Below are 15571 nucleotides of genomic sequence, written 5' to 3' on the forward strand. Positions count from 1 at the left end.
TAATTTCATACCTATAAATAAAGTGTAATATGACTTTTAGCTGTGATCTAATTACGTGATTTTTACTGTTTATGGATAACAAGAGGTAGCAAGCAGCTAGTACAGTCATATGTTTAGATAATAAATGGGTAGCTGATAGTCATATGATATGATTGACTGTTGACCATATACAGAAACTTATAAGTTCCAGATCAATTGTGGAAACTTTTTCTGGTGAGGACTTGACTAAATGTGCTTGAACAACCATGCCGTAAAAACTAATAATAATGCAGAGGAATTGAAGCTAAGCAAGATTGTTAATAGTTTTAAGTTATATCAAGATTGTTTATAGTTTCAATTAAAAATCCAAAAGCAAAAGTCATTTCTCAAACAGGTACAGAGCTAAAATTGACTGATTTATGAAACTAAAATAAGTTGTCAAATATGAATGGTACATACATGAATTGATGGCTGAAGAGTACAAGGACAACATTGTGATAATGTAAGTATATTCTTCTATCCTTTTCTCTGTCATGTTTCTCCATCTTAGCAGTAAATACATCCATACAACTCACATCAACAGCTCTCAGAAAAGGGACATTTTTATGTATTTCTGATTAGATTTGCAAATGACAATCTTATTTACAAATCACCTGTAGTTACAGACGCCCCAACAAGTAAAAATATTGTCTCTGCATCTACACTTTACAACTTTTGTATAATCTTAAACAAGTCTATTGGGTCACCCCTCAATTTTCTCTTTTCTGAAGATAATATTCCTTCTCTGTTCTCGTATAATTCTAGTTTTTTTCCACTGTCTCTAATGCCTAATATCCAAAAGAAAACCAACACTGCACACAGTAATGTAAGTGTAGTTTAATCAAGATTTAATACAAGTTTACCATAACTTAAGCTTTTTAATTCTGTTTCTCAGTAAATATTTGCTTTTTATAATCTTATTAATTTCTGTTGGTGTTGTTAGTGATTTGTATATCTGCATTTATCAGTTTTCTGCTCTCCTACCCCATTTACATTCCATTTCCGAAAAAAGTGGCCTCCATACTATTCCTATCAAGTGCTCCACATTATAATTAATGTCAGTTGTCATTAAAACATCCATTCTGTACATTTATTAATGTTTTCTTGCAGGTGTCTTCAGAATTTGCAAAATCCCCCAATAGTCATGTCTGCATACTTTGAAATAGTTTTTCCACTTTCTGAATCTTAATGTACAGTGATACTGGGTACAGAAAGTTATAAGATAAGATGCACAGAGTTAGATTGTACTCTCTGAAATATAGAAGTTGGATGATCTAATTGTTGTGTTTAAAATATTTAAAGGAAGTGCTAAAGTATGTAGGATTGGAATGGGAGAGAAGACTTTAGATTCTTGGGTTACTGGATCCATTTCTGGGAAAGGTGGAACCTTTAAAATTCAGACAAGTTGTAATTGAATTGTAAAAGAACCAGCAATCTTGCGGAGGGGTTTTGCTAGTGTTGTTGGTGGGAGTTTAAACTTTTGTTACAGGGGAATGAGACACGGAGTGGAGTTGCAATAAGGAGTGATGTATTGACAAATGTAGAAGAAAAATCAAGTAGGGTGGAAGACAAAGAGAGCCTATATTATCAAGTTAAGCCAGAAGGGAGCAGGGAACTTGCAGAAGCAACTTCCAGAACTGGAATTCACTGCAGCAGATGGCATGCTGACACTGATCGCCATGTGAAGATGCTGTCAGACCTGCTGAGTTTCTCCAGCAATTTCCTTTTCATTCATTTTATGTGGTTTAGTCAAGTAGAGTGAGTGGCCAAATGCATGGCAGATAAAAGTATCATATGGATAAATGTGAGGTTATCCACTTTGGTGTCAAAACGCTTACGCAATAGATTCAAGAAATGGAAGTTGCAATGAAACCTGGATGTTCTTCTACACCAGCCACTGAACGTAAGCAGGCAGATGCAGCAGGTGTAGAAAAAGGCAAACGGAATGTTTGTCTTCAGAGTGAGAGGATTCAAATACAGGAGCAGAGATGTCTTACAGCAATTGTACCGAACTTTGGCAACTACTGTGTGCAGTTTTGGTCTCCTTATCTGAGGAAGGATTTTCTGAATGAAGAGACTGGATAGGCGAAGGCTAAATTCACTCACGTTTAGAAAAATGAGGGGTTCTCGTAGAACTGTATAAAATTTTAACAGGACTGGGCGGGACAAATGCAGAAAGGATATTCCCAATAATTTAGGAGTCCAGAAACAGGGATCACAGTCTAAGAATACAGGGAGGCCCAATTAGGATTAAAATGAGAAAATATTTCTTCACCTAGAAATACAAAATGTAAGAGCAAGAGTAGGCTATTCAGCCTTCAAGCTGGTTCCAACATTCAGTGTGATCATGCCTGATCTAATCTCAGCCTCAACTCCCCTTGCTCTCCATAGCACTTCAACCCATTACAAATTGAAAATCTAACTCCTCAAATTTACTCAATGCCCAATTGCACTCTGAAGTACCGAATTCCACAGATTCATGATCCTTTGAGAGAAGTAATTTCTTCTCCTCTATTGTAAACTTACTATCCCTTATCCTAAACCTATTACCTCTTATTCTAAATTGTCCCACATGAGAAAACCTCTTTCATACATCTTCTGTGTCAATTTCCTTTAGCATCATATAAACCTTAATTAGATGTCTTCTCATTCTTAAAAACTCCAGGGAGTATGGATCTAATCTGCTCAATAACTCTTCATAAGAAAAAAAAAACCCTCATCTCTGAAATAAGAGAAACTCCTCTGAATTGCTTCCAAGACAACAGAATCCATACTCAAGGGGGCCAAAATCGTACACAGTACTCCAGATCCAGTCTCACTAATGACTTGTGCAGTTGCAGCAACATTTCCCTAATTTAAACACTAATCTTCTGGCAATAAATGTTGAAATTCAATTTGTCTTATTACGGGCTGTACATGCATACTGGTGTTCTATGATTCATGCATGAGGAGAATGGTGAGCTTGTGGAATTCTCTGCCACAGAATGTGGATGAGGACAAAACATTGAATGTTTTCCAGAAGGAGTCAGACACTATTCAAAGGACTAAAAGGATCAAAAAGGTAAGGAGCAAAAGCAAGTAGGGCACTGAGTTGCATGATAAGTCATGACCTTATTAAATGTGAAGCACGTTGAATGTTAAAATGGATTACTCCTTGTCCTATTTTCAATCTTTCGATTGAAGATTATTTAGATGAACACTTGAAACACTTGGCTATGGACCAAGTACTGGGAAATGGGATGAGAGTATGTCACTGCTGAGTGGAAGGGACAATTTCCTTTAATATAGGAGATTCTAGAACAAGGGGGCAGAACCTTAAAGCTAGTGTTAAGCTGTTGAGAGATGCTATCAGGAAACACTTCTCCACACAAAAGGGAGTGGAGATCTGGAATACATTTTACTGTTAAGATTAGGGGTTAAAAATTTCAAAACTGAGATGAGTAGATTTTTGTTCATGAGTTTATTCAGATTTACAGATCCAAAGTGCCTACATTTTATTAAGATTCAAATCAATTTTGATCTAATTGAATGACAAGATAGACTTGGCAGATAAGTAATATATTTCTAATTCTTTGTGAATTGTGTGTAATCAGTCCCAGCACTAATTCATCTCTAATACCACTTACCAAACTGTTACAAGTCTGCAACAAACTTCCAACCCCTGTGCTCTATTTTCTGTTGGTAGCCAGACTTTTACCTATTCTGTTACTTGGATTCTGACTCCACAATCTTTGACCTTAATTATTAATTATGCAATATCTTATCAAAGGCATTTCCAAATGATGAATTGTTACCCCATGATATAGTACAAGATACCTGGAAAAGCAGTGGACAGTCAGCGATTTAGACTGATCAGCCTGAAAGAGTGGCAGGAAAGAAATGATCAAGATACGTACAACATGGTATCATGTGCAAAATTATTTTAAAGTAAACAAATTAAAGGTATAGGCACAATCTTGTGATAATAGATTTTTTTTTTAAAAATTCCCTTGTTGAATGTGGACATCACTGGCTGACCAGCATTTATTGCCTGTCCCTAGTTGCCTCTCAGAACATGGTGATGAGATGCCGTCTTGAACTGCTGCAGTTCATGTGCTGTAGGTTGACCTATAATGCCTTTATGGAGACAATTCTGTGATTTTGATCCAGCAACAATGAAGGAACAGTGATATATTTCCTAATCAGGATGGTGAGTGACTTGGAGGGGAACTTGCAGGTGGTGATGCTCCCATGTATCTGCTACCCTTGTCCTTCTGGATGGAAGTGGCCATGGGTTTTGATTTTTGGTGCATTTCTGTAGTGCATGTTGTAGATAGTACATACTGCTACTACTGAGTGTCAATAGTGAAGGGAGTGATGCTTGGAAATTCTTCATGTCTACCTGCCTTTGAATGTGGACACTTCAATATGTGAGGAATCGCAAATTGCAAACATTGTGCAGCCATCAGTGAACATCCCCACTTACAACCTTATGATGAAGGGAAGGTCATCGTAGAAGTGGTTGAAGATGGTAGGTCATCACCCTGAAGAACTCCTGCAGAGGTATCCTGGCTCTGAGATGACTGTTCTCCAACAACAATAACCATCTTCGTATGTACCAGGTATGATTCCAACCAGTAGAGATTTTGTCCTCTGATTCCAGGGGGAGTGGGAATATGCCAGGCCATGAGGTTGCAGATTGTGTTGGGCATACAGTTCTGTTCCTTTTGATAGCCCACAGTATTCATGGATGCTGTCACAAAGCTGGTCTCTTTTTTGTACAAACTGTTCCTTTTCTCAAGAATACCGTGTCCTTGATTTTTTTCAGAGGTGTCACAAACAGCTCTCGGCTCTGAGGCGACTAGTTTGGCATAGAAATGAAAAAGGACGTTGAGAGGCCTTTTGCTTGTATGTAAACAGATGAGACTTCAGGCCAAAGTGGTCATATTTTGAAGTGACCTGTATAATGAAAGGGGAGTGGTCAGCTTTCTAGTTAGGAGTTCAGCTGTGTGGAAACAGCCTGCCAAATTCCCTCCTTCTGCCCTTCTAACTTCAACCTCTAAGCATTTGTTCCGTTTTTACTGTTTTTTTAAAGGGGATTTCCTTATTGAGACTGTTGTGTACGTTGTTGTGCTTCTGTTCGCCGAGCTGGGAGTTTTTCTTGCAAATGTTTCGTCCCCTTTCTAGGTGACATCTTCAGTGCTTGGGAGCCTCCTATGAAGCGCTTCTGATGATGAAGGGAAGGTCATCGTAGAAGTGGTTGAAGATGGTAGGTCATCACCCTGATGATTCCTCCAGCATTTATACTGGTTTGAATCTGCCGCTTCCAGTTGTCAGTAGCTGTCCACTGCAGTGGCCGGTATATAGGGTCTATGTCGATGTGACTGTTGATCGAATTCATGGATGAGTGCCATGCTTCTAGGAATTCCCTGGCTGTTCTCTGTTTGGCCTGTCCTATAATGGTGGTGTTCACAACATGAATTCGATTGGGACAACTTCACAGGAGGCTCCCAAGCACTGAAGATGTCACCAAGACAGGGGACGAAACGTTTGCAAGAAAAACTCCCAGCTCGGCGAACAGAACCACAGCAATGCGCACCCGAGCTACAAATCTTCTCACAAACTTTGAACTGTTGTGTACATTTGGAACAGCATAATTAAGTTTAATTTGGATAGACTGAGTTCTGTAGGTGTTCCTTATACTGTTTAGATTAGATTAGATTACTTACAGTGTGGAAACAGGCCCTTCGGCCCAACAAGTCCATACCAACCCGCCGAAGCGCAACCCACCCATACCCCTACATTTACCCCTGACCTAACACTACGGGCAATTTAGCATGGCCAATTCACCTGACCCACACATCTTTGGACTGTGGGAGGAAACCGGAGCACCTGGAGGAAAACCACGCAGACACGGGGAGAACATGCAAACTCCACACAGTCGCCTGAGTCGGGAATTGAACCCGGGTCTCAGGCACTGTGAGACAGCAGTGCTAACCACTGTGTCACCGTGCTGCCCAGAACACAATGTTCTTTGTGTTTCATTGTGTAATTTTGTGAATAAATTTTTGTCTGTTTTAAAAGCTGATAGTCAACCTAGCTAGCTTACTCCAGGTAATTTTCACTGTACACTTACCAAAACAAATTGCAAAGTTATGGTCTGGGTTGCCTGCTTCAGAATGTTTCGAGTGGTCTGGCTTAGTCCATAACAATTCCCTTGACTTGAGTTGCTAGATCTGTTTGAAGTCCTATTTAACATAATGATAGTGCCACATAACACAATGGAGGGTATCCTCAGCATGAAGGTAGGACTTCATCTCTATAAGGACTGTGTTGTGGTAGGTCTTACCAATACTGTCATGGATAGATGCTTCTGAAGCCTGCAGATTGGTAAGGATGAGGTCAAGTATGTTTTTCCCTCTTGTTGGTTCCCTCACCACCTCACACAGAATTAGTGTAGCAGCTGTGTCCTCTGGGAACCAACCAGTTCAATCAGTAGCACTTCTCCAAGTCAGTTTTGGTGATGGACATTAAAATCCCCCCCTCTGATGCCAAATGTTGTTCAACATGGAGGAGTACTGATTCATCAGCCAAGAGAGGACAGGACATGGTAATCAGTAAGAGGTTTCCTTGCTCATGTTTAGACTGATACCATGATGCTTGAATGGGTCAGGGGTCAAATCTTGAGGACTCCCAGCGAAGCCCCCACCCAGTATGCCACTGTGCTGCTACCTCTGCTGGGTCTGTCCTTCCACGGGACAGAACATATCCAGGAATGGTGATTGTGTTGTCTGAAACAATGTAAAGGATGATTAGAATTAATATCAAGGGGATAAGCAATACTTGGAATGCACCCTACACACTTCTGGGATCATCCTCATGACTCTTCTCTGCCACCTCTGTCGAGAGCACCTCATTTTTAAAATAATCCGATAACCAGAATTGCATTTAATCACGCTGTAAAAGTTCAATACAGTTTTTATATGACATTCTGATTATTTACTTCTATCCATCTAAAAATAATGTGTACTCAGGCATTGGGGTTTCCCCACCATTCCTTCAATCATAATAAACATAATAAACAATCATAATAATCATTTAAAAATGTAAAGACCCACAAACCATTCATTCTCCTTTGATTGCCACTTCAATACAGGGCGACTCATACAAAGTCTTCACTTAATCCTTATTACATTAAGATACATTTATAACCACACAATCCCTCAGACTCACTTCGGAGAAAGAGAAACAGAGGGGGAGAAAAAGGGAACCAGTCACAATGGTCATCAGTCAATTAGCGCAGAACTTTTCTAAGATATCGCTGTTTGAGTCTTTCATTTTCATGATCCTGACCCCCTTCACAGTGATTCCAACACACTGCACACTCCTGGTTTGGTTCACAATGGACCTGACCCATTGCACACTGCTGGTCTGGTTCACAATGAACCCAAGCTACTGCACACACCCCTACTCCTGACCAGCTTCACCCTTCTCCTGATCAGCTTCACCCTTCTCCTGATCAGCTTCACCCTCCTCCTGGTCTGCTTTGTCCTCTTCTTGCCCAGCTTCACCCTCTTACTACCCAACTTCACCATCCTCCTGTTCAGTGCCTTTGGAATGAGCTGCCACAGGAAGTGGTAGAGGTTGGTACAATGACAACATTTGGATGGGTATATGAATAGGAGGGGTTTAGAGGCCAAATGCTTGCAAATGGGACTCGATTAATTTAGGATATCTGAATGATTCCTGATGAAGGGCTTATTTCCGATACGTCAATTCTCCTGTTCCTCAGATGCTGCCGAACCTGCTGTGCTTTTCCAGCACCACACACTCAACTCTGATCTCCAGTATCTGCAGTCCTCACTTTCTCCTATCTGATTGGCATGGGTGGGTTGGACCTGTTCTGTTTCTGTGCTGTAAATCTCTATGACTCAATCCCACCCTGCAGTTGCTTTCTTTCATTCTGCTCTGGTTTGCGAGATTAATTTCATTCCAAGTCTCAGCTGCCAACTCCTTTAGCTACTCAAGGAGACTGTTCTTGGCCTGTAGTAACTTTGGCGTTTGCCACAGTATGTTTAACTCTTATATCTAGTAAAAAAAACTGTGATTCATGGAGTCATTGAGATGTACAGCACAGAAGCAGATCATTCGGTCCAACTCATCCATGCCAACCAGATATCCTAACCTAATCTAGTCCCATTTTCCAGCACTTGGCCCATATCCCTCTAAACTCTTCCTGTTCATATACCCATCCAGATGCCTTTTAAAGCTGTAATTGTACCAGCATTCACCACTTCCTCTGGCAGCTCATTTTGTACACGCACCACCCTCTATGTTAAAAAATTGCCCGTTAGGTCCCTTTTTTTATATCTTTCCCCTCTCACCCTCTAGCACTGGACTCCCATAACCCAGGAAAAATACCTTGTCTGTTTATCCTATCCATGCCTCTCATCATATTATAAACTTCTATAAGGTCACCCCTCAGCCTCCAATGCTCCAGGGAAAACAGCCCCAGCCTATTTAGCCTCTTCCTATAGCTCAAATCCTTCAACCCTGGCAACATCCTTGTAAATCATTTCTGAACCTTTTCAAGTTTCACAACGTGCTTCCGATAGGAAGGAGACCAGAATTGTACACAGTATTCCAAAAGTGGCCAAACCAATGTACGGCTGCAACATGACCTCCCAACTCCTATGCTCAATGCTCTGACCAATAAAGAAAACCATAGCAAATACCTTCTTCACTATTGTATCTACCTGCGATTCTACTTTCAAGAAACTATGAACCTGCATTCCAAGGTCTCCTTGTTCAGCAACACTCCCGAGGACCTTACCATGAAGGGTATAAATACTGCTCTGATTTGCTTTTCCAAAATGCAGCACCTCACATTTGTCTAAATTAAGCTCCATCTGGCATTCCGCAGCCCATTGGCCCATCTGATAAAGATCCCATTGTAATCTGAGGTAATCTTCTTTGCTATCCACTACATCTCCAATTTTGGTGTAATCTGCAAACTTACTAACGGTATCTCCTATGTTCACTACCAAATCATTTATATAAATGCCAAAAAGTAGTGGACCCAGCACTGACCCTTGTGGCGCTACACTGGTCACAAGCCTCCAGTCTGAAAAACAACCCTCCACCACCACCGTCTGTCTTCTACCTTTGAGCTAGTTCTGTATCCAAATGGCTAGTTCTCCCTGTATTCCATGAGATCTAATCTTGCTAACCCTGTATTCCATGAGATCTAATCTAAGCTTATCGAACGCCGTACTGAAGCCCAAACAGATCACGTCCACCACTCTGCCCTCATTAATCCTCTTTGTTACTTCTTCAAAAAAATCCAAAGTTGAATAATAATATTTATTTAACACAATGAATAGAATAACGACAAAATACACTATAAACTAACAATTTACACTGTAAATCTAATCAATCTATTGAGCTTTAACAACTCTGGATGATTATATACCACCACACTAGATCTTGGCTTTGATCTATATGGCGATGATCTCCCGGTGTTCCTTGGGGGTGTCTTCTCTTCACAGTAGCTGGTCTCGAGTTACTGCTACTGTGGATGGTTTTGCGGCAATTCTTACACTTAGGAGTTGTTCCAGCCCTGAACAATTGAACCCAACCAGGCATTGACATGTCGATGGCAGGGTGGTGCTTGGGCATCCATTCCTGGAGGTGTTAGGTGCATATAGGTCAGGTTGCCCTCCAAATAAAGATGTGAGGCGCCCCTGTCTCTGGCAAACAACTTGAGATTCTGATTGTCCTGGGAATGGCATTCAGGTTGATTCTATTCAAGTATATATTATATTGTCTGCAGTGGCTGGGCCAATTACACACTGTTTGGCTGTAGCTGCAACCTGTCTGGATTCTGCAGCATGTTTATTCCAGAGTCTTTGAACACAGTCACTTTGGTCAAGGCTTATCTCAAATTACCAGCAAACCTATTTATTGTCCATTTTTCATAAATCCATCATTTTGCGTGGCCCCTCTGGCTATATAACCGAGGCAGTATCTGTTTTCAGGTAACATCTGTGAAGTTCCAGGAACCAGTCAAATAACAACCTGATAATATCTGCAATTTCAATCAGGCGCCTTTCCACTTGAGCTGTACCATGTTTTTTTACAAATGTTAACTTAGCTGGTGTGTGGATGGAGATCATATGGGTTGCACATTCACCCTTTAGTGTGGCACCAACCCATCCGAAAGGCTTCAATCTGGGAATACAAGTGTAAATTCTCATTATTTGATTGTGTGTGCGTGTGACTTAAATGCGAGCATGACTGAGTGTGATTGAGTTTTTGTAAGCATGCATGACTAAGTAGAATGTGAGTACAACTGAGTGTGAACATGACTGAGTAAAATCACAACTGAATGTGAGTGCGACTGAGTTTAAGTATGATGGAGTGTTTGTAAGTGTGTGCATGACTGCTTCAGTGTTAGTGTGACTAAGTTGCTTTGTATGATTGAATCTTTGGAATTGTGCATGTGACTAAATTACTGTGACTGAGTGTGTGTCAGTGCGCTTATGACTGAGTGTGAATTTCTGTGACATTGCCCTCACTGACTAGTTTCCACAAATTGTTTTGTTTTAATAATAATGGACGGACTGTAGATTTTCTCCTTCATGTTCATCAGCTAATATAATCCTCCTGACATTAATCAACGGTGAAATTCTACAGGGAATAATTACCTTCCTCTTAAAATATCTCAACACAATCTAATGATTTGAATTGAAGCTGATTCTAATTATTGACAATCATTACATTAGAGCACTGTTTCCCTTAGAGACTTTTAATGTGAGCTTCAGAAAATTGAGTCTCCTTCACTGTGACTGACCTCCAATGAAGAGACAGGCTTGTGCTTGGCAATACACAATATGAAACTGGGATCCTGTAACTATTCAGTGTTTTACCATAGCCAAGATGCTCTTAGTTTTGCTTTAAATCCAGTCAACATCACAAGGGAAAAGTAGGTCTGGAAGTGATTGAAGAGAAGTCAACATTTAATAAAGTGGTTTCACCAATTTTTGGTTTAATAACTTTGAATTGGTTAAGCAAGTGCGGAATTAAACAATAATCTATTTAACATAGAACATAGAAACATAGAAAAGTACAGCGCAGTACAGGCCCTTCGGCCCTCGATGTTGCGCCGATCCAAGCCCACCTAACCTACACTAGCCCACTATCCTCCATATACCTATCCAATGCCCGTTTAAATGCCCATAAAGAGGGAGAGTCCACCACTGCTACTGGCAGGGCATTCCATGAACTCACAACCCGCTGAGTAAAGAATCTACCCCTAACATCTGTCCTATACCTACCACCCCTTAATTTAAAGCTATGCCCCCTCGTAATAGCTGACTCCATACATGGAAAAAGGTTCTAATTGCTAACCCTATCTAAACCCCTAATCATCTTGTACACCTCTATCAAGTCACCCCTAAACCTTCTTTTCTCCAATGAAAACAACCCCAAGTGCCTCAGCCTTTCCTCATACGATCTTCCTACCATGCCAGGCAACATCCTGGTAAACCTCCTCTGCACCCGTTCCAGTGCCTCCACATCCTTCCTATAGTATGGCGACCAAAACTGCACACAATACTCCAGATGCGGCCGCACCAGAGTCTTATACAACTGCAACATGACCTCAGGACTCCGGAACTCAATTCCTCTACCAATAAAAGCCAGTACGCCGTATGCCTTCTTCACAGCACTATTTACCTGGGTGGCAACTTTCAGAGATCTGTGTACATGGACACCAAGATCCCTCTGCTCATCCACACTACCAAGTATCCGACCATTATCCCAGTACTCCATCTTCTTGTTACTCTTACCAAAGTGAATCACTTCACACTTACCTAAATTGAACTCCATTTGCCACCTTTCTGCCCAGCTCTGCAGCTTATTTTTATCCCGCTGTAACCTGCCACATCCTTCCTCACTGTCAACAACTCCACTGACTTTCGTATCATCCATAAACTTGCTCACCCAACCTTCTAGCCCCTCCTCCAGGTCATTTATAAAAATGACAAACAGCAATGGTCCCAAAACAGATCCTTGCGGAACACCGCTAGTAACTGCACTCCAAGATGAACCTTTACCATCAACCCTCTGTCTTCTTCCAGCCAGCCAATTCCTAATCCAAACCTCTAACGCACCCTCAATACCATACCTCCATATTTTATGCAGTAGCCTACCATGGGGAACCTTATCAAACACCTTACTAAAATCCATATACACCACATCTACAGCTTTACCCTCGTCCACCTCCTTAGTCACCTTCTCAAAGAATTCAATAAGATTTGTGAGGCACGACCTGCCCTTCACAAAACCATGCTGACTATCCTTGATCACATTATTCCTATCCAGATGTTCATAAATCCTATCCCTAACAATTCTCTCTAAGACTTGCCACAACAGAAGTGAGACTCACCGGCCTATAGTTACTAGGGTTATTCCTACTCCCTTTCTTGAACAAGGGAACCACATTTGCTATCCTCCAGTCTTCTGGCACTATTCTTGTAGACGAGGACATAAAAATCAAGGCCAATGGCTCTGCAATCTCCTCACTTGCTTCCCAGAGAATCCTAGGATAAATGCCATCAGGCACAGGGGACTTATCTATTTTCACCCTTTCCAGAATTTCCAACACCTCTTCCCTACATACCTCAATATGTGTGTTTGATTGATTGTTTCAATGTGGAACACTTAGGCACTCTGTGACTGACTCAGCTTGTAACCCAATCTCATTGGTTCCATATCTCAGAATGAAAACTTGCCGCCTTTCAAAATTAAATGAGCAGGTTCACATTGTACATTGTCTTCTACACTAATTATTATATGCAAATGTATTTTGTTCAGACACTGTAAGCTTTTAAGTGCGGGCTCTTAACAATTTACTGTGAGGTTTAAGATCAAATATAACTTTATTACTTAAATATTTATTAGTAAAACGGGTAACTCTTCCGAGCGCCAATACCTACCACTAAAAACACACTTCCAGCAGACGGCCTCAGCAGAGTATCTGCACCCAGAAGTAACCAAATACTCCCTCTTATTTTGAACTAATGAACAAAAAAGATCTTGTAAAAATGCCCAATTGTCTTTCGGAGCAGTCATCAAAATTAACAGAAACAAACCAGAATATCTTGGGAAAATAATCAGCAGACAGTAGGAAATTATGTTCATTAGATGACTATGCTGTACTTTTAAAGAAACAGTCAGGAATTAGGCAGACCCTACATAACTAAACCAAGATTAACCATAAACTATTTACACACTGATAAATAGTGAATAGTGATTCATTGCTCAAAAGGAGTTTTGAAGAAGAAGTGAACGGCACGGGGGCTCAGTGGTTAGCACTGCTGCCTCATATTACCAGGGACCAGGGTTCAATTCCAGCCTCGGACAACTATCTGTGTTGAGTTTGCACATTCTCCCCATGTCTGCATCAGTTTCCTACTGGTGCTCCGGTTTCCTCCCACAGTCCAAAGGTGTGCAGGTTAGGTGAAGTGGCCATAGTAAATTGCTCAAAGTGTTCAGGGATATGTAGGCTAAGTACGTAAATCAGTGGTAAATGTAGAGTAATAGGGTCGGGCAATGGGTCTGGATGGGTTATTCTTCGGAGGGTCGGTGTGGACTTGTTGGGCCAAATGGCTTGTTTCCATAATTTAGGGATTCTATCCTTCCATGAACTTCAATCAACATAATAGAACAAGTGCCTAGTGAACTAGTTTCATGAAATGGCATCTCAATGTGGATAGACTGAGAACTGCAGCTGCTAATAAGTATCAATTCTTTTCTACATGTTTTAATAAACCAAATAAATTATGGGAAATTTGTCAAAACATAGTTGTACCTGAAATGGACCTTCTAACTAACCAGGACTAGTAAGCTTTAGATTGATTCTGTCAACTCCGTTGATAATTGTAATGAGGTCTTACCATAGAAAGTGAACCCCATCACTTTGCAGGGTGGTCTATGAAATCCAACAATCATTATTTTGAGATGAAATCACTTTGAGCCAATTTAATTGATTCAACAATAACTTGCATTATATAGCTCCTCTACCATAATGACACATCACACACACTTTCCAGCAGCATCATAATATAAAATTAGTCATGGAACCACACAAAGAGATGGGGGCATATCAAACAAAAAGATTTGTCCAGAACTAGATTCTAAAGGAGAATAGCAAAGTCAAGAGATGATTAAGTGCAGGGAGGGAATTTCAGAGTCTAGGGTCCTGACAACTGAAGGTATAACCACCAATGGCAGGGCAAGTAAAATAAGAATGCTCAAGAGACTAGATATGGAGGTCATGCTGAAATTTCAGAGGGTTGTGGGCTGGAAGAGACTAAGTTAATTTTTGGAGTGGGTTAATGGGAGATTTAAATATTAGTTGACCTTCTGGTAGTTGGTGGATTTGATCTGATTGTGTATTTTGTATTTAGATTTCTGCAGCCACATTTTACCTTTCAACTGAAATACATTACCTCTGACAGTACAGCATTCAAACAGGACTGGTGTGAGATGTAACAGCATGGGCTCAAAAACCTGAAGTCAGATTTAATGTAAGTATTTTACAAGAACTCCGACAGTGACCAAAGAAATTCCTCAACTTTCAGCATTGCTTTGAGACTGTCTATTTACCCAAATGGAGCAACTGTGTAGGATTTCTAGTGAAACAGTCATTTGCAGAAGATAAGATAATGGACATGATAGCACATTGCTTTTCGAACCAATTCTCAACTCTTTCACTTTGTTCCATTCTTTAGAATTGCCTTGAATATTCTGGAGTCTTGGTGCTGGATTTTCAATTAGAGGTTGAAAATGGTGTCGGAAATATTCCTTAACCTTTCTTACCTCATCACTCTCTTGACCTCTTCTTTACCATTTGCCTCCCCGTTGCCCCCACGGAATCCATTATTCGTTTCAAGGAAACCAAAATCTGATAAATCTGTGAACGCTTTCAAACACCCAAATAGAGAGTTAAGCTTTTCTACAAAAAATCAATGACAGCAATATGGAGAGTTTAAGTAAATTGTTCTGGATTTCACATTGGGCGAGCCTTGCAATATTGTGCAGTGCACAATAGCAATTTATTCAATCTATTCTAATGCACCTGAAGTCCCAAAGTCCTCAAAATCAAGTCAAGAAGAACATGAATGATCAATAGAGGTCTTCTAGAAATTACTATGAGAGTTAATTGTGACAGACAGAGCACTTTATATCTCAACTTCCAATTTGGTTGCTTTCTGTCATCTAGCCAATCATTGAGAAAGGGAAACTAACCACCCTCATTATAAGTCAGAGTATTTCTTCAGTTCTCTGCAAAAAGCCCACACTGATATCAATGTTCTCAACATTCTAATTCCTTCCAATGAGACTTAGTACAAGTTGAAAGAACAACACTACATTAAAACAGCACTACAGTACATCACACTGCCTTTACACTGCAAGTGATGTGGTGATTGGTTGTTGTCATTCATACCTCCTCCAAACATCTTATTTATCAACACAACAAATATAAATATGCAGCTCCTCACACCTGCTC

This window comes from Hemiscyllium ocellatum, chromosome 30 (genome assembly GCF_020745735.1).
Source record: "Hemiscyllium ocellatum isolate sHemOce1 chromosome 30, sHemOce1.pat.X.cur, whole genome shotgun sequence".
NCBI lineage: Eukaryota > Metazoa > Chordata > Chondrichthyes > Orectolobiformes > Hemiscylliidae > Hemiscyllium > Hemiscyllium ocellatum.